Source organism: Narcine bancroftii, chromosome 3, assembly GCF_036971445.1.
Source record: "Narcine bancroftii isolate sNarBan1 chromosome 3, sNarBan1.hap1, whole genome shotgun sequence".
Taxonomy (NCBI): domain Eukaryota; kingdom Metazoa; phylum Chordata; class Chondrichthyes; order Torpediniformes; family Narcinidae; genus Narcine; species Narcine bancroftii.
The window spans coordinates 43,209,173-43,233,825 of record NC_091471.1 but is presented as its reverse complement, the minus strand read 5'-3'; the positions used below and the strand labels follow the sequence as shown (position 1 = coordinate 43,233,825).

General features: G+C 40.3%; 1 pseudogene; it reads left to right on the top strand.

The window, feature by feature from the left end:
- The window catches only part of LOC138757120 (methyl-CpG-binding domain protein 3-like), a 133,347-nt pseudogene that overhangs the window by 52,814 nt on the left and 55,880 nt on the right, over positions 1-24,653 (top strand).

Sequence of the window (24,653 nt, the reverse complement as noted above, 5' to 3'; positions counted from 1 at the left end):
TTTAAGCTCCTGGATCTGATTTGGTTGATGCATTTCACAACGACAGACATCACATTGTCAAACTTCAGGCATTTGCTGCAAAGAGCCTGCTGATGGATAATGCAGTGCAGAGCAATGGCCTCCTCCACACTCTCCTCTTCCAGTTTTTTTTTAACAAGTGCCACCAGTCCATTTTTCCTCCCTGTCATTGATGGCGCTCCATCGGTTGTTATTCCAACAAACCTCTTCCATGGCAATCCGGCATTCTCAATGGCATCACACAGCTGGTAAAATATCTCCTGAGCGGTGGTCTGGCCATGCATTGGAATTACTGTGAGCAACTCCTCTGTGACTTCAAAATTGTCATCAACACCACGAATATAGATTGCGAGCTGAGCAGTGTCGGTGATGTCTGTGGTCTCATCAAAAGCGACTGAGTATACACTGAAACATTTTGCTTTCTCACACAGTTGATCATAAACGTCACTTGACAGGTCAGAAACGCGCTCTGCCACGGTGTTGGCAGAAAGACTGATGTTGCTAAACTGACCTTTCTTTTCTGGACAGACAATTCTTGCAGCCTGTAATATGCACTTTTTGACAAATTCACCTTCTGTGAATGGCTTTCCTGCTTTAACAATCATCTCACTAACCACGTAGCTAGCTTCGACTGCTGCATCATTCTCTTTGGTTACTTTCTTAAAGAAATCTTGTTGCCTCACTAGACATGTTTTAAGATTAGCAACCCGGTTGGCTCTCTCATCTCCTTGGTATTTTGCATACTCCTCAGCATGTCTAGCTGTGTAATGACGTTTCAAATTGTATTCTTGTGCACTGCAACTTTTTCTGTGCAAATAAGACACGTCGGGATACCCCTGTGCTCAACAAAGAAATATTGCACTTCCCACTTTTCCTGAAATTGTCTGTGCTCATCACCAACCTTTCTCTTCACTGCAGGCTTTGAAAAAGACATGTTTGGGGCTGTATAATATATATAATTCCACTTGGTGACACTGTTGCTTTGAAGTTTCAGTGTTTAGCCGATGCGTCTTTTCCGCTTCTTTTTCTGTCCCGCTGAGCAACAACTTCCGGGTTCAGACTGGACGCCGAAGCGCGTTAAGCGGGAGCGGCAGTGGAAATTGCACATGTGCCGTGTGCATATAATGACAAATAGAAAATGCACACAAATATGCTTATATTCGCAATAAGCCCAGCCGATGTCCCGCCCCCGAGAGCAATATACCCCACCGTGATTGGTGGGTTCGTTCAGCTCCGCACACAACACTGAAAAGTGCCAATCAAACTCGCGGGCCGCACTAACATTAAACTTTCATATTAAGGCGGGGCCACAAACTATCGTCCCGAGGGCCGCAGTTGGCCCGCGGGCCGCAAGCTTGAGACCCCTGCCTTAAACAATCCCTTACTAATCAGAGCACCTATGGCCTAGGGATTACCTAAAGTGGTATGTGAGCGGAAAGAAAAAGATTGAGAACCACTGCTCTAGACTTTAAATGAGTAGAAGCTTCCATGTTTTTGAAACTGGTTGGAGGGAGATTTTAATGGAAAGGTTCCTATCTGCCTCTGTTTCACCTCTCTACATCCGCCCATGCCCACACAACCATTCCATCCTCCCTTGGAACCCAAAAAATGATTGAGTCCAATTAAGTTTTGGGCCATTTATAATTCCCAGGATCATCATGTTATGAGAATCAGTGATTTAGATGTTGAAGAGCTGAGGAAGCTGTGAAAATAATTGTGCCATTTAAACCAGTAGTTGTGAATTCAACATCATTGCAGAAATTTCACAAACATTTACACTAAGGAAAAGCAGCACCGTTAAAAATATTATCTTTTGGTTGAAACTTTAAGCAAGGTTCTGCTTGCTCTCCTTCATTGTCAATCTCAATGACAATTTTCAAAAAAGCAGTGTTCTAACTTGATCATTATTTATTCTTGAATAAAACATTATGTAGTCATTATCAGATTGCTACTTATGGGAGCTCACTGAAATTGGATTTTTTTGTTAGCTACGTGATATCTATTTCAAAATTGTCTCTATAAAGTGTTGTGGACTTTAAATTTAAAGTAGTCTTTAGATTGCAAGCCTTTAATTTGTAGATGAATAGATGTAGATGGACAATCCCACTTTAAATGTTGCAGCGGTGAGTTCTGGCTGCATTGTTATGGGTCCAGTAATGGCCTTCAGACTGAATATTACCAATAAATTTAGACATAGAGTACGGTAACAGGCCTTAAGCCCATGCCACCCAATTAAACCCAATTGACCTACGACTCTCATACATTTTTGAGGGTTGAAGGAATACGGAGCTCTTGGAGGAAACCCACCCAGACATTGGGAGAACCTACAAACCCCGAAAAGTCAGTGGTGGATTTGAACCCAGGTCACTGGCGCTGTAACCCCTTAGCGCTAACCACTCTGTTAAGCGTACCGCCTGCACTGTTGCTTGAATTTTTAATGTTTGTTTGCTGAACTAACTGCAGATCCAAAGAGATTGATCTAGAAGACAGAAAACGCGTGATTTCTTCTTGATGACGTTTTGTGCTTCTGGTATGTTCTCAGCTACTTTTCAGCTGACCTCCGCTGACCCCAGTTTTGCTTTAATCCTTGTTGTCATTTTGTTGAACACTGCCATATACCATTACTTTTGCATTTAGCTTTTAGTCTTAATCCAACTCTGAATCTGAGATGTGAATTTGAAATAAGTTCATTGGTTTTGGCAAAATTTGTTTTACTGCTTAGAAGATGGCTAACATAATAGTAATTATCCAGGTTAAATTTGGCCATTTTGAGATTATGCTTGAAAATGTGGGGATGCTTAGTCCACCGCTCTATTCCCTGGGCATACATGACTGCATAGCCAGTTCTGCTCCAATGCAAATTATCAATTCGCTGATTATGTTACCGTTGCTGGCCGAATTAAAAAGTAATGATTAGTCAGAATATAGGATGGAGATGGATAATCTGATTGATTAGTGTTAGGACAATAATCTTGCAGTCAGAGTCAGTAAGGCCAAGGAGTGTATTGTGGATTTTAGGAAGGAGAGAGCAAGGGACCACACACCCGTCTCTTTTCATTAGTGGTGTGATAGTGGAGAGGGATAGTACAGTAGAGTCCCCGTTATCTGACACCTATGGGGATCATGGATGTTGGATATGTGAATTTTCCAGTTGATTGAGACTCACTAATACACCTGCATTAAGAATGCACACAGTTTAAAAGACAAAGCAAAATGTGAAAAAATTAGTATTGTAGTCTTTAATTATGTAAAGTTCACTTTAATCAGATAATTCCTGTAACTTATGAAATTTATACACCCCTGTCACTGACTCTGTAACAGTGTTGCATAGCTGCTAAGCTAACCGTGCCGCTGTCATAATTACTCCCCCACCCAAGTGTTCAGATAAAGCCTTACTAATATACTTAATACTAATAAAGATAAAAGGCAGTTACTAGGCAAGGATAGGGAGCGGCATTGGCTGGATCTTCATCCTGTGCGCCACTATTTCATTCCAACGCAACGTATTGAAACATCACCACCTTCGTTGAGCTGACAACACTGCTCATTTCCACGCAAGTGTCCTGGTCAAGCCCTCGATGCATCTTCCTCGCGCTGACGACCTGACTCACCTCCACGCAAATGTCCTTGTCAGGCCCTTGGTGCAACCTCCTTGCACTGAAAACACGACTCTCCTCCTCGCAGACCCTCAGCACACTTTCCTGTTGATGACAACTTGACTTGCCTCCACAGCAGTGTCCCGGTCAGGCCCTCGGCAAACCTTCCTTGCACTGACAACCTGAATTTTCTCCACGCTTGTGTCCTGAACAGGCCCTCAGCGCACTTTCCCAATGCTGACAACCCGGGTCAACGCCACGCAAGTGGTGACAGCGAAAATATTGTGTGCGCATTGAGGGGCATTGCTAGTTCAGTAGGGCGAACTGCATGTTCAATGGAGTCTCAGCTCTCCCCTGCTGAGTCCTATTCATTCAGTTTATCTATCTATTTATTTATTTTTGCTGGGTATTTGAGTTGCTGGATGATTGTATTCTGGATAATAGGGATTCTTAAGAGTTGGAGGATCTTTCCTGGAGCCAGCACAAGCATACCAATGCCTCTACTTTCTAAAAAAAAATTAAGGTTTGGCATGTCTTCAAAAAACAGCATCAAACTTCTGCAGATGTTCTGTAAAAAGAATACTGACTGGTTGCATGATGGCTTGCTTTGGGACTGTTTTTGGGCACCATTCCTTAATCTACAAGTTTTCTTTAAACCAAGACCTGCCCTACGCATGTGAGACAATTGCAAGTTCCAGTGAAGAATTACCAAAGTATCAATTTTTTTTAATATACATTCCAGAGACGTTCATAGTCCATTAACCACAGATTTTCTACCTAAAATAGAATTAAGCAACTTCAGTGAAATGGTATATTTCTGTAATTTGAATGCTTCTCTAGATATTATAATATGTTTAACTGAGTCTTGATAAATTTACCATTGTAGTTTTACATTAATCTAATTGATGGGTTGAATCCAAGATTTTTGAAAAATGTTCATATTGCTGTTTGGTGATATTTTTGATTATAAATTTTTAGATAATTGAGTGCTATTGAAATGAGTTCTAAACTGGTGTTTTTTTAAAAAAAAAAAAAAAAAATTCCTTTAGGAGTTTTTAAATCCAGGGGTGGCCAACCTTTTAATTTTATTTGGACATACAGCAGTAACAGGCCATTTTAGCCCAAGAGTGGGGGGTGTAGGTTAATTGGGTGGCACTCAGGAAGTTCCAATTTTTAAAAAAATCTGCTAACATTTTCTCAATGTCTAATCTACGTAGTTGTTATAGTTTTAAGAAAAGTTCCAAGTGTAAGAGCGGAGAAGAGTCATGAATTCATATGTTCTGGACATAGTCTAGAAAAATACTGGAGTGAGGTTTTCCATACTGTATCAATAATTTTGAATATAGATTTAACGCCAAAACTTTTCGTGGCCTCCTTGGTACAACAGGAGGGAATGATTCTTCTTTATCTTTGGTTCAGAGTCGCGTAATTTCTTACACCTCTTTTGACGAGGCATACAATTTTACTTAAATGGAAAGATGCTGCCCAGCCTACTCATGATCAATGGTTGCATGACATCATGTCCTGTTTGAACATGGAAAAAAAAAATTGTTATTCAATTAATAAGATTCCAGAAATTATGGGGGTCACTATCTTACTTTATAATTTTATTATAATGTAATTAAATTGTTTGACTTGTATCTTTTATTCCTTTCCTTTTTTTATATTATTAGAGGTATTTTTTTCCCAAAAAAAGGCATGTACTATTTAGAATATGAATTAGATATGATTTACAATTTATATTTCTTAGTGATATACAGAATATCTTATTTAATTTATGTAACTGTCAATCCTTGATGCTTTTGAGTAATACAGTATGCAGCACAGAAACAGGTTTTCAGTCCAACTCATCCATGTCAACCAAGGTGCTTACCTTACCTTGCCCATTTACCTGTTTATAGTAAATCTTTCCTGCCCATATACCTACCTAAATGTCTTTAAACTGCAATTGTTATTGTCTCTACCACTTTCCTTGGTAAATCGTTCCACATATTTAATCATCCTCTGTTTTTTTTTTAAAACATGGCCCTCAGATCCCTTTTAAATCTTTCTTTTCTCACTTTATTGTATGCCCTCTAGTTCCCAAACCTGTGATCGTCTCGCTTTTCTTTTCCTGTCATGATTATGAAACTCAAAGATCAGAACTCAGCATCCTTCACTCCATGGAAAACTGTTCTCGCCTATTCAGTTTTTTCTTGTAACTCCAGCCCACCTGTCACAACAATATTCTTGTAAATCTTTGCTGTATCTTCTCTAACTTAAACCAATGCTACCATAAGATGTAGGAGCAGAATTAGGCCATTTGGCATGTTGAGTTTGGTCTGCTATTTGAATTAAAGGCAGTAGATGTACACCCTCAAACTGGAATTTTGCCATGTTATTGATTAGTACTTCTTGTAGAATTTATAACTAAAAATTGAATTAATCCAACCTATTGAAACTTGGATTGCAAGACACTGGAAGTGGCATATTAGTTGTCTGTGTGGCATTTTCACATTTGTTCTGTCAACATTAGTTTCTTCTGGGTGCTTTGGTTCCTTTTCACATCTTGAAATCATATGGGTTTCTAGATGAATTAACTACTATATATTGCCGTTGGTGTAACTGAGTGGTAGAATCTGGGAGAGGGGATGGGAACTGATGGATATGTGGGGAGAATAAACATAGTATTTGTGGAGATTCATGTCAACTAGTGCATGGTCAGTGTAAATATGCTGGATGAAAGAACCTGTTTTATGCTCAACAATTTGTTGGAATGACGTTTAGAATTTTGAGGCATAAGTAGTTGGTAACGCAGCCAGTTGTGGAAAGAAGGACGTGAAGAATTGAAGCAAGGTTAGAGTAGGAGCAGAAGCTTTTAAAAGTCTGTTGGTTACCATAATAAGAGGAATGGGCCAGAAACATTTTAATATGATGACTTTAATTTGGACATGCAATATGGTAGCAGGCCATTTTGGCCCTTGCATACATGCCGACCCCAGTATGTTTTTGAAGGGTGGGAGGAAACCAGAGCACGCAGAGGAAATACATGCAGACCTGGTGAGAATGTACCAACTCTTTACAGACAGCAGAAGATTTGAACCCAGGTCTCTGGCATTGTAACAGCGCTACACTAACCATGCTGCCCCACATATAAATGCTACCATCATGCCAAAGAGAGTGGACTTTTCTATTATACCTTACTAGTACGTGGGGGTAGATCACAAATCAAAGTCATAAAAATACATATCGATCATTGTACAAGATTTTTTTTTCATTACAATCTTGTTGTAATTATTTATTTGCTTTGTTTTACTTTAAACTTGCAGGGCAAGTTGGATTTGAACACATCCCTACCAATAAGACAGACTGCATCAATTTTCAAACAGCCAGTAACGAAAGTTACAGATCACCCCAATAACAAAGTAAAGATGGAGCTGCAGAAAGTAATAGAGCAGCCTCGGCAAGTAAGTTTAATTCCTGTGAATATTTTCATCATTAGGCATTTTTTCTATGTACACACACATACACATCCTTTGGTTTCATATTTCTTCATTGATCATCTTGTATTACCACTGACACCTATAACAAAATCTACTCTACTGGAAAAACAAATCAAGCGCTCATCGACCTGGCCTTATAAAGTATAGACATTAAAAATGTCGAAAAGTTTGAAGCATTAATATATAACCATATAACCATTTACGGAGCGGAAACAAGCCATGTTGGCCTTTCGAGTCCGCATCGGTTCACTGATTTTGTGCGCCCTCTTCAGGCAATGGTCCCGATGGGTTTGGCCCTTGAATTCCAACTTCAGTGGCTGAATTCTTCCGTTATTCCACCTTGGCAAACTCCAAGAGTCTCGTTTGCAAAACCTACAAATTGGGCAGATAAAGAGGTCCACGAGCTCCTTACCCTCCAAGCTCCATCAAACTTCTCCTGATGCACTGAGGAAAGTATACTGTCTGATTGGATCATAGCCTGGTTTGATTTAATTTAAGTGCTTAGATATGCAGAAAGTTGTACAAGGTAGCACACAATGCCAGGTCCTCATGTTCTGACCATTGCCGACATTAATGTAAGGCGCTGCCTCAAGAAGGCAGCCAACATCATAAAGGAATACCCATTGTCCTTTTCAGTGACCTCTTCTCATTGCTATCTTCAGGCAGAAGATACAGAAGACTGAAACCAGCACCTCTTGGTTCAAGAACAATTTCTTTCCAACAGCTATCAGGGTCTGAATCACCAATTTTTTTTGCTCTTTCCAGCATTTGTTCCCTGTAGCATGAAACAGATTTTTCCAGCAATTACTTGTTCTAATAGATTTTCTAACTGGTTTACACTGTTTTGAGTAGATCACTGGAGGTATTTAAAAATGAGGTAGTTAAAGAATGGTGAATTGATGGTTCAGTGGCACAGAGACAACCTTGGGCAGAACAGCCGTAATCCTATTGAATGGCAGGCAGGTTTGAGAAGCTAGGTAAACTATTTCTGCTTCTACTTTTGTATGTTGTTATGTTCTCCTGTTTGTCTGATCAATATATATCCTACAGATGACAGCATGAAAGAAGAGTATGTGGGCATCATCATCCATTTCAACTAAGGTGCTTACCTTACCTTGCCCATTTGCCTGTGTATAGTAAATCTTTCCTGACCATGTACCTATCTATGTGTCTTTAAACTGTAATTGTTATTGTCTCTACCACTCCCCTTGGCGAATTGTTCCACATACTTACTATCCTCTATGTTTTTTTTTAAACTTGCCCATCAGATCCCTTTTAAATCTTTCCTTTTTCACATTAATGTATGCCCTCTAGTTTCCAAACCTGGGGAGCAGTCTGTGATGATCTCGCTTTTCGAAGCCCATCATGATTATGAAACTCGAAGATCAGAACTCGGCATCCTTCACTCCATGGAAACCTTTTCTAGCCTATTCATTTGTTTCTTGTATCTCCAGCCCTCCTGTCACGACAATGTTCTTGTGAATCTTTGCTGAACCCTCTCTGACTTAAATCTGGCTGTCTCTTTTTCAACATTTCCACACTTTAATTAACTTTTGTATTTAGTCTTCTCCCTGTAAAGTGATATTCCATGGTCCACTATGCGCAGTTTTTTTTTTTTTTTGGACCTTATATTTGACTCTATGATATTTATTTGGTCTCTTTTGAAGGTCAAACTCAAGGAAACTTTTTTTGTTATTGAATTTTTGTTTTTGATGAATAAAGTTAATTTCAAAACTTGGGTCACCTCACTGCATATCCAGTGCTTTATGAGAGCAGGTGTTCAGAAATTTCTTAACTTACCAGTAATCTCATTACTTTGATAAATGAGTGGCTTGGAAGTTAGATATGTAAACAATAGTTAAATATAATAAAGCTGATCGTAGTTTGGTTTGAGGAAGTTCTCTCCCAGCTGCAGTTAATACAATTAAGATTTAATTGTTTTATATAGTGTAATGGTTTTACCTTTAATGTACAATGAATGAATATTCATCCATTTGGTAAAATGTGGTCTTTGGACCAGGCCTACAACTACGAAGGCATCCCTGAGGAATACATCATTGGTGTTTTAAAGGCTACAACAAATTTTCTATAGTGCAATACAACTCCTATTATACAAAATCCTCATTTATCCAAAAAAATTTTGGACCCGGAAGTGAATATCTGAAATCTTCAGTTATCCAAAATTTTGGACCCGGAAGTGAATATCTGAAATCTTCAGTTATCCAAAATTTTTCTGGAGCCAAACTGACTTCACAGGTTGAAATAAAAATCACCCAACATGAAATTAGAATGATGATTGTCCTCATTTCAGGTAACTCCAAGAACCAAGGTGGGGGGAGAAAGGAGGTATGGCATCAAGGTATTGTGTATGAATGCAAGGAGTGTAAGGAATAAAATGGATGAGCTTGAGGCGCAAATGGCAATGGGAGGTTATGACATTGTCGGAATAACGGAGACATGGCTGCGGGAAGGGCAGGATTGGGAAATAAATGTTCCAGGGTACACGTCCTTTAGAAAGGACAGAAAGTTAAGAAGAGGAGGTGGGGTAGCTCTGTTGGTAAGAAATGAGATTCAGGCGTTTGAAAGGAAGGACATTGAAACAGGTGAGGTAGAGTCTGTTTGGATTGAATTAAGAAATTGCAAGGGCAAGAGGAATATAATGGGGGTCATTTACAGGCCTCCGAAAAGTAGCTCAGATATCGGTAGTAGTATAAATCAGGAATTAAGAGTGGCATGTCAAAGTGGTAGCAATACGGTAGTTATGGGGGACTTCAACATGAAGGTGGACTGGGATAATCAGACGGGGGCAGGAACACAAGAGAGCGAGTTTATAGAATGTCTACGAGATACTTTCTTGGAACAGCTAGTGGAGGAACCTACCAGGGGGAAGTCGATTCTGGACTGGGTGCTGTGCAGCGACGCAGACTTAATAAGTGACCTTGATGTAGGGGAGCATTTAGGGAATAGTGACCATGGTATGGTTACTTTTAAGCTGCAATTAGAAAGGGAAATGGAAAGGAAGTCAGAAGCATCTGTACTTCAGTTAAATAAAGGGAATTTTGCAGCTATGAGGGAGGAGCTATCCAAAATAAAATGGGAAGATACACTAGCTGGGAGGACAACTGGGGAAAAATGGCAGGTTTTTATGGACATTTTTCACAGGATTCAGGACAAATTTATTCCAAAGTGGAGGAAAGGCTCTAGGAGATGCAAATGGCAGCCCTGGCTAACTAAGGAAATCAAGCGCATTATCAAGTCCAAAGGGAGTAATTATAAGATAGCGAAGCGGAGTGGGAAATTAGAGGATTGGGAAACCTTCAAAGAACATCAGAGGGTAACTAAGAAAGCCATAAGAGACGGGAAAATGAAGTACGAGAGGAAATTAGCAGATAATATTGCGGAGGATAGCAAAAGCTTTTTTAAGTATGTGAAGAGGAAGAAATTGGTTCGGTCTAAAATTGGCCCTTTGAAAATGGGCAAGGGTGAAATTATTACCGGAAACAAGGAGATGGCAGAGGAATTTAACAAATACTTTGCAACTGTCTTCACCAAGGAGGATATAGGTTATAGTCAGTTAGGGGGTAGTGGTCATGCGGTACCAAGAGACTTGGGGAACTTTACTGGGGAGGTAGGGGATCTAATGGATATCCGGATCCAGAAGCAGGAGGTTATGAGTAAATTGTTGGGACTGAGGGCTGATAAATCCCCAGGGCCTGATGGGCTGCATCCTAGGGTGCTTAAAGAGGTGGCTATGGAAATTGTGGAGGCACTGGTCGACATTTTCCAAAGTTCCATAGATTCCGGGGAGGTCCCTGAGGATTGGAGAGTGGCTGATGTGGTGCCGCTTTTTAAGAAAGGAGGGAGGGAGAAAACGGGAAATTATAGACCGGTTAGCCTGACATCAGTGGTGGGGAAAATATTGGAGTCCATCATAAAAGGAGAAATAGCAGAACACTTAGTCAGTAATAGTAGTATAAGGGCTAGTCAGCATGGATTCCTTAAGGGTAAGTCATGCTTGACTAACCTTCTGGAATTTTTTGAGGATGTGACAAAGAGGGTGGACTCGGGAGAGCCAGTGGATGTGGTGTATTTGGACTTCCAGAAGGCCTTTGATAAGGTACCGCACGGGAGTCTAGTGGGCAAGATCAGGGAGCATGGTATTGGAGGTAAGGTACTGACATGGATAGGAAATTGGTTAAGAGATAGGAAACAAAGGGTTGGAGTAAATGGGTCTTTTTCAGAATGGCAGGATGTGATGAGTGGAGTGCCTCAGGGATTGGTGTTGGGTCCTCAGTTGTTTGTAATTTATGTTAATGATTTGGATGAGGGGATTATAAATAACATGAGCAAATTTGCAGATGACACTAAACTGGGTGGCGGTGTGGGGTGTGAGGAGGATGTAAGGAAAATGCAGAGGGACTTGGACAGGCTGGAGGAGTGGGCGGCTAAATGGAAGATGAATTTCAATGTGAACAAATGTGAGGTTATTCATTTTGGGGGAAGTAATAGGAAAGCTGAGTATTATTTAAATGGAGACAAGCTAGGGAGTGGGGAAGTGCAAATGGATCTGGCTGTACTTGTTCACTGGTCACTGAAGGCTAGCATGCAGGTTCAGAAAGCTCTGAAGAAGGCAAATGGAATGTTGGCTTTCATAAAGAGGGGATTGGAGTATAGGAACAGAGACGCCCTTCTGCAGTTATACAAGGCCCTGGTGAGACCCCACCTGGAGTATTGCGTCCAGTTCTGGTCTCCAAACTTGAAGAAGGACATACTAGCTATAGAGAGTGTGCAGCGCAGATTTACAAGGTTAGTTCCAGGGATGGCAGGGTTGTCATATGCAGCAAGGCTAGAAAAACTGGACTTGTATCCATTGGAGTTTAGAAGGATGAGGGGGGACATGATTGAGGTATACAAAATCATCAGGGGGATAGACAAGGTGAAGTCTGATTACTTGTTCCCAATGATGGGGGAGACGAGGACTAGAGGGCATAGTTTAAGAATACAGGGTAGGCCCTTTAGGACGGAGATGAGAAAGCATTTTTTTACCCAGAGAAGTGTGAATCTGTGGAATGCTCTGCTACAGAGGGTGGTAGAGGCGGATTCGCTGACTATGTTCAAAAGAGAGTTAGATAAGACTCTTGTGGGTAACGGAGTTAAGGGTTATGGGGATAAGGCTGGAAAGGGGTACTGATGGTAATGATCAGCCATGATCTAAAATGGCGGTGCTGGCCCGACGGGCCAAATGGCCTACTCCAGCTCCTATTGTCTATTGTCTCCCGTATCTTTTTTTCCTTCCCCTATTGACTTTTCTCTCCAACACTCCTGTTATGAACTAACCGACCCCCGTTAGTTCTAACGCAGGAACAGCAATGGAAGATATGCCAGACGGTAGTAAATTCAAAATAATAGTTTTTACCTACTATTAATCACATAACAATTCTCACTTAACTCTGAACTTACTTAACTCGAGGCTTAAACCCCAGTATGTGCGAATGTAATTGTATAAATGTGTGTGTATATTAAAGTCCAAACTATTTCAGTTTAAACTCGAGTCTGAAAGGTTAGTTTTGAAGCCCAGTATTTTAAAGTTGTACTTAAAGGTCTATTTAAGAAGTGATTATGAAACATATACAGTTCTTTTAAATTGTTGCTCAAAGCAGTAATGAAATGTTCCTTAATATTGATTCAGTTCTTAGACTGTTCAAACTCATAAATCTTGTTGAGCTATTTTCCAGAGATTTCTTCTTAAACTCTCACACTGATGATCTTCAACTCCCTCTTAGCTTCTTAAGAGTTATGGAGTTTATTTCCTTTAAGCGGCTGCATCCTTTATCTTCAAAAGAGCACTTGAGAAATGGTCTCCCTATAGAAATCCACTTATTTCTATAGTCTCCCTTTGTTAGGAGTCACATAACAGCACTTATTCTCGTTACTGTAATTCAACCCTTTGCTTCACAAAGGTCTAACACCGGTGTGTCCCACAGGGACTCCTCCTATTCTGGCTACTGTGATGTAGTACTGACCAGTATCTCCCTCTCTTTCTAGAGATTACTGTTTTACTCCTGTGTGTGCCACAGGGTCTTCTTTTCAACTCCTCCAGTTTTTTTTTAATATCTAGCTTCAATCTGTTTTGCAAAATTTTTCCTGTTCCAACATTTGATTTTGCAAAGTCTGACACCTGTCAACTCAAAGGGATCTTGGGATTGCAGCACTGTGAGCACAAGGCTGAATGTATTGGCTTGTCTGCTATACTCTGCAATTCCAAACTAAATCTTTGCAAGATGAGAAAAAGTGGTAGGCCATACGGCCCATCAAATCAGTTCTTGTTCCCTCTTAGTGTTTGTCAAATGTGCTGTGTGTACCCCTGAAACCAAGCCGAGTTCATCACCCAAAATGTATAATTCTAAGTTAACTTCAAAGATTATCAACACATCCGTTACACTCCCTCTCAAATTACGTGGCACTGTCTCCCAGCCACAAGTGGTTAGAAGAATCCCGTGTCCCAGCATCATCAAAGAAAGTGGCCTCCCGGGCAGGAGCAAGAATATATCAGGCTCCTGGGCAGGAGCGGGACCTCGGTGGGAAGGGGGAGTGTGCCCAGGCGAAGACTGGGTCTGTGTCGGACTCCAACATAAAAAATACAAAGCTGGAACAGGGAGACAGGAACTCGCCGACTCACCACTGAGAGTTCCACCGGCCTGGGATGCCTCCCCAGAGATCGGCAGAACTGCTGGGGTTGTGTTGGGGTTTGGCGGCAGAGATTGGGAGGTCTTGGTAATTGGCGGCACTGTTGGGGATGTGTCTGGGATCAGCAGTGGCCAGTATTTTTTTTTAGAGAGAATTAAACATTATTTTAATGCTTAAAAAGCCTTCCTTTGTTGTTTGTTGTTGTTTAAGCATTGTTACAAATGATGTGGTGTTGCTACTGGGCTATTTTTTTTAAAATGACTGGTTATCCTAAAAATTCAGTTATTCAAACTAGGTCTGGTGCTGAGTTGTACTGTATTTTCTGTGGTGGGTGGCATTATGCATAATTCTCACCCACTAAATCACTCTGTTTTAAAACTATTACTCCTTTGCTCGGCATTTTCTCCAAGTCATATTCTGGATTAAAAGAACAAACTGCTGGAGGAACTCAGTTGGTTGGGGACCATCTATGGTAGGGGGAGGAAATTGTTGGTGTTAAGGAGAGAGAAGGAAGGATGATTTAACCCAGTAGGATATGGATGGACTAAAGGGAGATGAGAGATGAAGGAGATAGATGTAGATGGGAATGGGGGGGGGGGTTGGGAAACAGAAACAGGTGGGTCATAGGTAGAAGCAGACAATGGAGGGGGGGTGGTAACGGCAGTTAGAACCTGATTTAGAGAGTGAAGGTGAAGACAGCTGCTGGAGGATGATAGAAGGGGACGCAAAAGTGATCATGGGAATCGTTAAGGGAGAGCTGAAGGGCAGATGGAATCAGATGGAGTAGGAGATCCAGTGGGTGAAGTGTTTGACATCTAGGTGCTTAAATCCAGGATGGGAAAGAAAATGGGCAAGGGCATGCTGGATGAGGACCAGAAGTGGATCAGAAGGAAAGGGGTGGGGTGGGGAAACAGAATTTGGGAATTGAGGGTTACCTGAAATTGAATAAATCAATACTCATGCCATTGGGTTGTAGATAACCCAGGCAGAATATGAGCCATTGCTCTTGAGATATTCCAAGACAATTATCCCCATCACATTCAGCTTGGTGCAAGGTCTTGACCTGAACATCAACATTTTCTTTCCCTTCTCAGATGCTGCTTGACCCACTGAGCTCTTCCAGCAGTTTTTATATTTCAGATTCCAGCTGCGGAGGTTTCTGTGTCAGCTTGATGGAAAAAGTGATAGGCTTCTATTATATGATGCGATCTACTTCTGTTACATTAGGATGTTTATAATAAATGTATTGTTCACTTACAATTTGACTTTCAACTACCTGCACCTGAAACCTGTGTCCAAAATATCATTGGAATGAGCAAACATTATTCGGTCAACCTGAAGTGCAAGTGATGCACTCCCTCGCATACTATCACTGAGGATGAAGGACATTTTGTGTAATACAAGATAACTCCGATTATCTGAATTCGGATTCTCAGAAATCCTCATTTATCTGAAATGTTTTCAGAGATGAACTGACCTCACAGGTTGAAAAAACAAATCACTTGGCATGAAATAAGAATGACGATTGTCCTCATTTTGGGCAACTCCCTCCCCTCTCTCTTTCCATTTCTTCTTTACTTTCCCCTATTGACTTTTCCCTCCAACTCTCCATCTCAAAGCGTATGTCACTGTCTGCCAGCCGCAAACGGTTGGAAGAATCCCTTGCCCCGCATCTTTAAGGAAAGGAGCCTCCGGGCAGGAGTGGGGACGTCGGGCCCCCAGTCAGGAGCGGGGCCTCGGTGGAGAGATGTCGGTGATTGGCGGCAGCCAGCAATTTTGGTGAGGATTAAATGTTATTTTAATGCTTAAAAAGCTTTCCCTTGTTGTTTGTTGTTGCTTAAACACTGTTACAAGTGATTTGCTTTTGCCTCTGGGCTGTTTTTAAAAAATGACCAGTTATCTGAAAAAACGCTTATCCAACATGAGCCTGGTCCCAACCATTTCAGATAATCGGAGTTGTACTGTAGTACATATTCTGTATTACCACATGACAATAAAGGAATCTTAACTACCTGTAATTTTTAAGCATTATTGATTTTTGGAAGGTCGCACAATTTTTTTTTCATGAATAATCATTACTTGATGGAGCTGACATTTGCACAGGATGATAGCTTCAATTAAAATCCACTGTCAACAGATGCCAAAACTTCTTTGGATACCTTTCATCTTGGTTTGATCCTCTTGTAATGTGGAAATGTTTTCTTTTAAAAAAAGAAATTTTATCCTGGTAATTTCTTCATTTTTTGAATGACATTATATTCGCAGCATCGGGTTTCGATTCCATCGAACATGATCATCACTGAATCTTATCTTAAGCCAAGAGAACATCAGCTGATATTTCTGGAACTTGGGTTGAAAAAAAATCCTACCTCTTAGCAGTGATAGCAACCACTTCACTTGTCCATCTTAGCGTGTAAAAAGTCCTTGGATGCTTCACAGCTGCATTATCAGATTGATATCCAGACTTGTGTGGAGATGTTAGGACACTTATCCAAGTTCAAGTTCAAATTTATTTTCAGAGTGCATACATGACATCACATACAACCCTGAGATTGTTTTTCTTGCAGGCCAAGCAGAATTTTGACTTTTCAATCGTGTGAACTATACTCAAGAAAAATAGACATGTACAAAACAGAAAAATGTAAACAATGAAAGAAATGTGCAAATACAAAAAAATCAGCATGTAAAGTAAGAGTCCATAAGTGAGTCTGTGTCTTGTTTCGGAGTCTGATGGTGGAAGGGTAACAACTGTTTCTGAAGCTGATGGTACAAGTTTTGTGACACCTATATCTCTTTCCTGATGGCAGTAGCGAGAATAGAACATGTCCTGCCTGGCATGGATCCTTGATGATTACAGCTGCTGTCTGACAGCCACATTCCACGTAGATTTCCTGAGATGTACTAGGCTGCTTCCTTTACCTTTTGCATGGCTTTTCACTCAAAGGTATTGATGCCCCCATACCATGATGCAGCCGCAAAGCACACTTTCTACTGCACATCTGTAGAAGTTTACTAAGGTTTCCGATGTCAGACTGAACCTATGTGAACTCCTTAGAGTTTTCCCCCACAATGGCATTAATATGTTGGGTCCAGGAAAGGACCTCCGAGATAGTAATTCCCAGGAATTTAAATTTGCTCTACCTCTTATCTCCAATGTTCACTGGACCATACACCTCTGGTTTTCAGTTCCTAGTCTTATAATCAGCTCCTTTCTTTTGATGTAATTGAGTGAGAGGTTGTTGTTAGTTCACTATTCAGCCAAGTTTTCAATCTCGCTTCTGTATTGCCCCTTTTTATAAAGCCAACTATTGTGATAATGTCAGCAAATTTGTAAATGGTCCTGTCATACTGAGCCATGCTCAGTGTGCTCAAGTGTGTAAAACAAGTAGAGCAGGGAGCTAAATACTGAAACCTGTGGTGCCTCCTTGCTGAAGGACATTGAGGAGGAGGTGTTCTTGCCAATCAGCCCCGATTGGTGCTGGAAATAAGGAAATCCAGGATTCATTTACACACTTAAACAAAAAAATCTGCAGATACTGCGATTGTCGTTTACATGAAAATGCTGGAGAAACTCAGCACGCAGTAATGTAGCAAAACATCGGTTATGTTTTTTATCTTTGCCACATAAAGAACGCTGCATGACTTGCTCAGGTTCTCCAGCATTTTTGTGTAAACTCCATTTACAGTAGAAGCCTGAAAATCCAAAGTGTTTGAGGATTGGGTCGGTCTGGATTATGCACAATCTCGGGCAGTACTTTTAAAATTCAAATTTAAGTAGAAAATTGTTGCATTAGAACAGTATTGCTCACACCACATCTAATTTCTTAATTATTTCAAGTTTGTCGCTCATTTTCAACGTGTTCTTTCTCTTCACACCACAAAGATTATCTATTTTAGGTTATAGGTTTGTAAATACATATACTATACATGGTAAATGGAAAGAGTAGGACACAAAATTGTAGCATTGTCACAGTTGAATTGCAGTACATCTATGGCGCTTCTGCATGCATGCACACAAAAGCACGCTACATTAAAAAAAAATTGGGATTTTTCAAAAAGTCCGGATTCTCAGGTGGTCCAGATTTCTGGTATCTGGATTTTTTGACTTCTACTTTACTCAGTGAGGTAGTGAGGCCCAAGTCTTGGAATTTGCTGATCAATTTTGAGGGGATGGTGGTGTTGAATGGTGATTTGGAGTTAATAAAGAGCATATTGATTTATGCATCTTTGCTTTCCAAGAATTCCAGGGTTTCGTGTAGAACCAGTGAGGTGACATCTGCTGTAGACCTTTTGCTGCAGCAGACAAATTGGAATGGATCCATGTCAAAAGGTTAAGACTATTTTAAAGGAGAAAGAAATGTTGCAAGAAGGTTCCACAGGTTAAGGATTTGTTGGGAGAAGGAAAGGCAACCCAATTTTTAAACGGTACAATTCAGGATTGATTGAGCCCACAGATGGTGTTGATTTTTTTGAGGCCATTAATCTGAGAGGGATGATACCAGAAAGGGACTTGAAAACAAGGCTGAGAATTTTCAAATTGAGGTTCTGCTTAGCAGGGAACCATTGTAGATCAAGAAGCACAGTAGTGGGTGAATGATGTTTGGTCCTACGTTGAGAGCAAGGTTCAGGTAACCTTGATAGGTCAATTACAATGTTAAATAACTAAACTGTCAGTGAGAATTGTGTGGGTGATGTGGTTGGTCCAAAAGGCAACAAACAGGTTGCTGGATCCAGGGCAGTTTGGAAATTGGATGCAAATCTATCTTGGTAATAGGAAACAGGGAATGATGGTTAGGCCTTGTTTTTGTGATTGGAAACATGTGACAATCAAATATAATATGATTGGGTGCTGGAATTCCCTGCTATTTGTTATATGCAATAACATTTTGGATGTGAAATAAATCACTGATAAATGTTGTAGATGAAGATTGGTGCTGGTGATAGTGAGGAGGGTAATCTCAAGCAATAGAACATAATTAAATTGTTAGTAAGGTGGGCAGAGGAATGGCAAATTAAATTTAATCCCTCAAAATGTGAGGATCAATGAAGTTAGGATATATACAATGGTAGTTCTCTAGGAAGTACTGAGGAACTTGGGGATCTACGTATACATGTCCAAATAGATTAGGTGGGTTAGGAGGCCTTTTTTAACCAGTATTGTATCCTACCTACCCTCCACTAAGGATAGGTGGGAAACAAATCAGAGGGCATAGTTTAAGGGTGAAAGGGGAAAAGTTTAAGGTGAACATGAAGGGGAACTTCACACAGAGAGTGGTGGGAATATGGAACAAGCTGCCAGATGAGGTCGTGAATGCAGGTTTAATTTTAACATCTTAAGAAGAATTTGGCAGGTACATGGATGGGAGAGGTATGGAGGGCAATGGACAGAGTGCAAATCAGTCATAGACAGAAAAATGGTTCACATATTAGAAGGGCAGAAGGGGCCTGTTTCTATGATCTATATTTCTATAAGAACAGGGAGGTTATTTTGCACCTCATTAAACATTATTTAAGCCAAAGCTTTTGTATTTTGGACAGTTCTGGTTGTCACATTATTGGAGGAATAATTGTAGTGGAGAATAGAAAGGATATTCACCAGGTTGTTGCATGGGATGGAAGATTTTAGCTGCAGGGTAAGACTGGGTCGGCTGAGTTTGCTTCCCTTGGAGTTGACAAGACTGCAAGGGGAACTGACTGAGCTGTATAAAATTATGAGGGGCGTAGATAGGGTGGACAGTAAGAAATTCTTTCCATAAGCTAAGTTAGCAAAAATGTCTGTAACTGGAGGTCACTGGTACCAGTTAAATGGGTGGAGAGGAAGTGACATTGCTAGCAGAAAGAGTATCACAGCTGCAGAAAGGGAAGATGGATTTCAAATTTATTCTCAGATTGCTTGCATGACATCACATACAACCTTGAGATTCTTTTTCTAGCAGGTGAGACAGATCACCACTTATTGGCAATGTAAAAAATATTGAAACAGCATACAAATGTAAACAAATAAAGAAATGTAAAGAAACTGTACAATACAGAGAGAGAAAAAAATCAATAATTTGCAAAAGTCCTTGGCCATAAGAGTAGTACTGGAGGATTGGAGTATGGTGATTGTTCAAGAAACACGAGGGACAATCCTGGGAATTATATATTAGTGGTAGGTAAATTATTGGAGAAGATTTTTGGGGACAGGATTTGTGAGCATTTGCAGAATCATAAGCCCCTTTCACACTTGCCGGTGGTCCCAGGAATCGAACGCCAATTGGCCTTTAAAGTGGCAAGTGTGAAACCAAACTCTGCTCAACACCAGCGTCTGGTGATGTCATCTCACACTTGGGATTACCGGCCTCGACCCCTAGTACAATCCCCAGCATCTGCAGATGCCGGCGTTGAGATCAGGCAAGTGTGAAAATGGCTACTGCATTGCAGGCACTTCCAATTAAAGGTAGAACAGACCAAACACCGGAGATAAACCCTTGCAAGTGTGAAAGCATTCAGTGTCTCAGTTAGGAGTGGTCTAGTGTGAAAGCCCAAATCCCCCATTCCTATCCCAGGACATTGAACAGCCAATTTACTGGGATGCAAATGTGAAAGGGGCTATAGTCTTATTAGGGATAGTCCACATGACTTTGTGAGGAGCAGGTCATGCCTTATGACCTCAATTGTATTTTTTGAGGAGGTGAGAAAATAAATAGATGAAGGTAGAGTGATGGATGTGTATGTGGATTTTAGTAAAGCTTATAGCAAGGTTCCCCATGACAGGCTATTTCTGAAAGTAACGAGGCATGGGATCCATGGAGAATTGGCTGCTTGGATTTGGAATTAGCTTACCTATGGAAGACTGAGTGGGTAATAAATGGAGTGTATTCTGCCTGGAGGCATTCTGACCAGTCGTGTTCTGGGTCCCCTGCTTTTTGTAATTTTTATAAATGACTTGGATTGGGAAGTGGAGGAGTTGGTTGGTAAGTTTGTAGATGACATGAAGTTTGGAGGTATGTTGGATAGTGTAGAAGGTTGTCAAAGGTTACAGTGGGACATAGGATGCAGAGTTGCGTGGAGAAGTGGCAGATGGAGTTCAATCTGGAAAAGTATGAAGTCATACAACTTGGAAGATCAAACTTGAGGGTGGAATACAGGGCTAATGCTAGGATTCTCAACAGTGTGGAGGAACATGATGATCTTGGGGTTGGTCTCGATCCCTCAAGGAAAAGCTGGTAGGTTAGTGAAGGTGTATGGTATGCTGGCCTTCATTTGTTGGGTAATTGTGTTTAGACATTCTGCCCATGAAGTGACTCTATTTGCTTCTCTTTTTCACTCACGGTAGTGGAGCTGGAATTGTGATGTATCTTTGTGTGCCTTTATAGGCAAATGGTCATGAACAAATTTTGTAAATTTATGTACATATTTAGGTTAAGGTGAAAGGAATCATGATTCTTGACATGTGAGGTAATGTAGCAGTTCTATCGAACTGGTTAGACTGCACTTTGAATATGAGTTAATTCTAGTTGCTTCATCATAGGAAGAATGTGGAGGCTTTGGAGAGGCTGCAGAGGAGATTTATCCAAATGCTGCTGGGATTGGAGAATATGTCTTGTGCAAAAAGGTTGAGAGAGCTTTGGATTTTTCCTTTGGAGCAACAGTGAATGAGAGGTGACTTAATAGAGTATAAGATTGTGAGAGACATAGTTGGGTATAAAACCAACACATTTTACCCAGGGTGGCAATGGCCAATACCATCTACTTAAGGTAAGAGAGCAAAGTTTAAGGGGATGTCAGAGGTGGTTTTCTTTTTCACATGTGTGGGTGCTGAAATGTACTGCTGGGGGTGGTGACGAAGGTTGATACAATGGAAATATTTAAAGACTCTTCGATAGGCATACGGATGTAGAAAAAAGTGTTGTGGGTGCATGGTATGGAAGGGTTAGATCAGTGGTTCCCAACCTTTTTCTTTAAGTATTCCTATGCCATAGGTGCTCTGTGAATTAGTAAGGGATAGCTTAAGGTGGTATGTGGGTAGAAAGAAAAAATTTGAAAACCATTGTTTTAATTGTACCTAATTGACTCGTTATGTGCACGGTTTCAAAACTCCAAAGGAAAGGGGCCAATGACAATTTTTCTCAAGCAGAATATTTCAGTAACAATTGGGTGTAGAGCAATGATTCTTAACCTTTCCTTCCCACTCACATACCACCTCAAGCAATCTCTTACTAATCACAGGACACTGTTGGCATGGGGATTACTTAAAGTGGTATATGAGTGGAAAGAAAAAGGTCGAGAACCACTAGGTTAGATTGATCGTGGAGTAAGTTTATATTGATGGGCACATTGTGGGGAGAAGGCCTGTACTGGACTTTGCTTGATGTAAATTATAGATTTAGAAGGAATTTGAGGACAAATCTTTTTACCTCCATTTTGTTTGAAAGGTGAAAATAGTACCCGAGACAAATACCCTTACAACATTCAAATATTTAGATGGACACACAAAAGGATGCAGTATAGAGGCTATGGACTGTTTGGAGCAAAATGGAATGAGTGAACATGGATGTGAGTGGGTCAAAGGGTTTTTTTCTAAACCCTATGATTCTATTACCTCTAGCAAGTTGTTCGGCTAAACTGATACTTGTTCAGTGGCTGGGTAGGGGTTTGTGTTAGTTTATTGGAATGGACCTCACAATCAAATGAAAGAGATCTTTTGTGGTGCTTCGGAGACACGATTATGTAATCGGACATTAATATTCCAAGCTCAGCTTTTCAGTTAAATTACTGAATTATTATATGTCAAACAGTAAACTATCCAAATTCTGAGCAATTTTCTGTAAACTTCCAGCATGGTATGGTTAACTTTTACTTACCACATTCTGAAGACACTTGCCTTTAACTTGTTGCTTTATATTTGGAATTATAAGGCAATAAATTACAGTCTCTCCCATTTAAAAGGTAACCATTATTATCCATTACCTTGTCGGCGAAATCTACTTATGCAGACCAGTAACGGTGAATTATTTTCACTCTGATTTGAATCCTGAAGTCATTGCGAGACCTGTTGACTGCAGGTGAGATAGGAAGTGCATGGTGATGTATTTGGGTGGATGGTCTGACAGAGATTTGAGACTCTTGGTGCCATCTCAAATGTTTCTCCACTATTTTGAGTGGTAATGAGCCAGGAATTTCCATGTCAATGGGGTGTTTCAGTATGAAGTGTCTCTGAATGCATTCTTGAGTTGCTTTTGCTTTTCTGGTAATCTTTTGTTGTGATGGACTGGATAAACTAATGGAGGGACTGAAGGTGACTTTGATATTTTGTATATATCATTAAAAACATTGCAGATGCTCATTGAAGTAAATTATTTAGGTCAAACGATTTATATTGTTTTCACATGAATTTTTGTCATATTCTGAATAAATAATAAAACTTTAGAAATAGTGCAAATGACCTGGGATTGAATCAGCTGCTGTCTGTAAGGAGTTTGTATGTATGTTCTCCACATGTCTGCATGGGTTACCTCTGAGTCCTCAAGTTTACTCCCACATTTGAAACACTTGTGAGGTTGGTTTGTTTGTTAATTGGTCACATGGGTGTTTTTGGGTGGCATGGATTCATTGGCTGGAAGGGCCTGTTACTGCTCTATCTCTAAATTATATACTGTTGTGATAGTACAGATTCTATCACCAATGTGTATATGTACAGATGGTAGTGTAGGATGACTGTGATTGGCTGAGAGTGTAGCCACACCTACTTGGAGGTCTTAAAGGATTGCTCCTAGCCAGACCAGGTCATTCTGGACTGGTCGACCTACTTGTGATATACTCCAGTCTTTTTGTTAATAAAACCTTTGGTTTGGATCAACAAGTCTTTGGTTCTTTCGACACGCATTACAATTGTATCTATAAATTAAAAATTAAATACGCAATTCAACAATGGAACTTTGAGTTCGGCCATGAGATAATTGCATATTCAATTTTGTAAAAGTAACAGTGACCTATAGCACCATTTTACCAGTAGATGTCCTCAAAACTGCACGGTTGAACACTCAACTGCATTTGGGCCTAATAGTGGCATTTTGAGATTATACCGTCGTGACATATAGACTGGGCTGTGAAGACATGCTTGCATTAGAGGAACTTCAATCACTCAAGCTCCGTAGATTGGAATAACTAGTATTTTTTTTTCAAAACAAATAAAATGCTGGTGAAACTTTAAAAAAACGTGTTTTTTTAAGATTATTCGTATTCATTAGGCAATGCAGTCACATTCCTTTTAAACTCGTCAATGATTGGTTAAGTGCTGCAATTTTAATGGTGTTGAGCCATTTCGTGAACATTGACCCATCACAGATTAACCTCCTTTGTCAGAGTTTACCTTTTTTTAAACATTCAATGACCTGGCAAGAGTTTTCTTGGCTTAATTCCTCTAAATAATGGCATTAAAATTTTGTACATCCTAGAATAGGTTTAAAATGCAAATTTTCTGACTCAAATTAATTGCTAACAATTAAGTTGTAATATATTTTGTTTTAATTTAAATGCCAGAACTGAGACTTGTTCGGCTTCCTATTTGGGATGGGATTTCAACTTTTTATTATTAAGGAGTCGTGTGTTTTATCTCCACCCAAGCCCACAAGAGATCAGCAAATTGTGACCATAGCTCCAACCATCCCACAAAGCACCTCTCCCCCCCCCCCCCCCCCTATCAACTGCACCTGTCTTGGAAAAGCAGGTGAGATATTTAAGAGACATCTCCCATCGGGCCACATTTTCTTCACCCTTCCCTTGGAAAAGCAGGTGAGATATTTAAGAGACATCTCCCATCAGGCCACATTTTCTTCACCCTTCCCTCCCATCAGGAAAAAAGATCTACAAGTGTGAGATCACACAC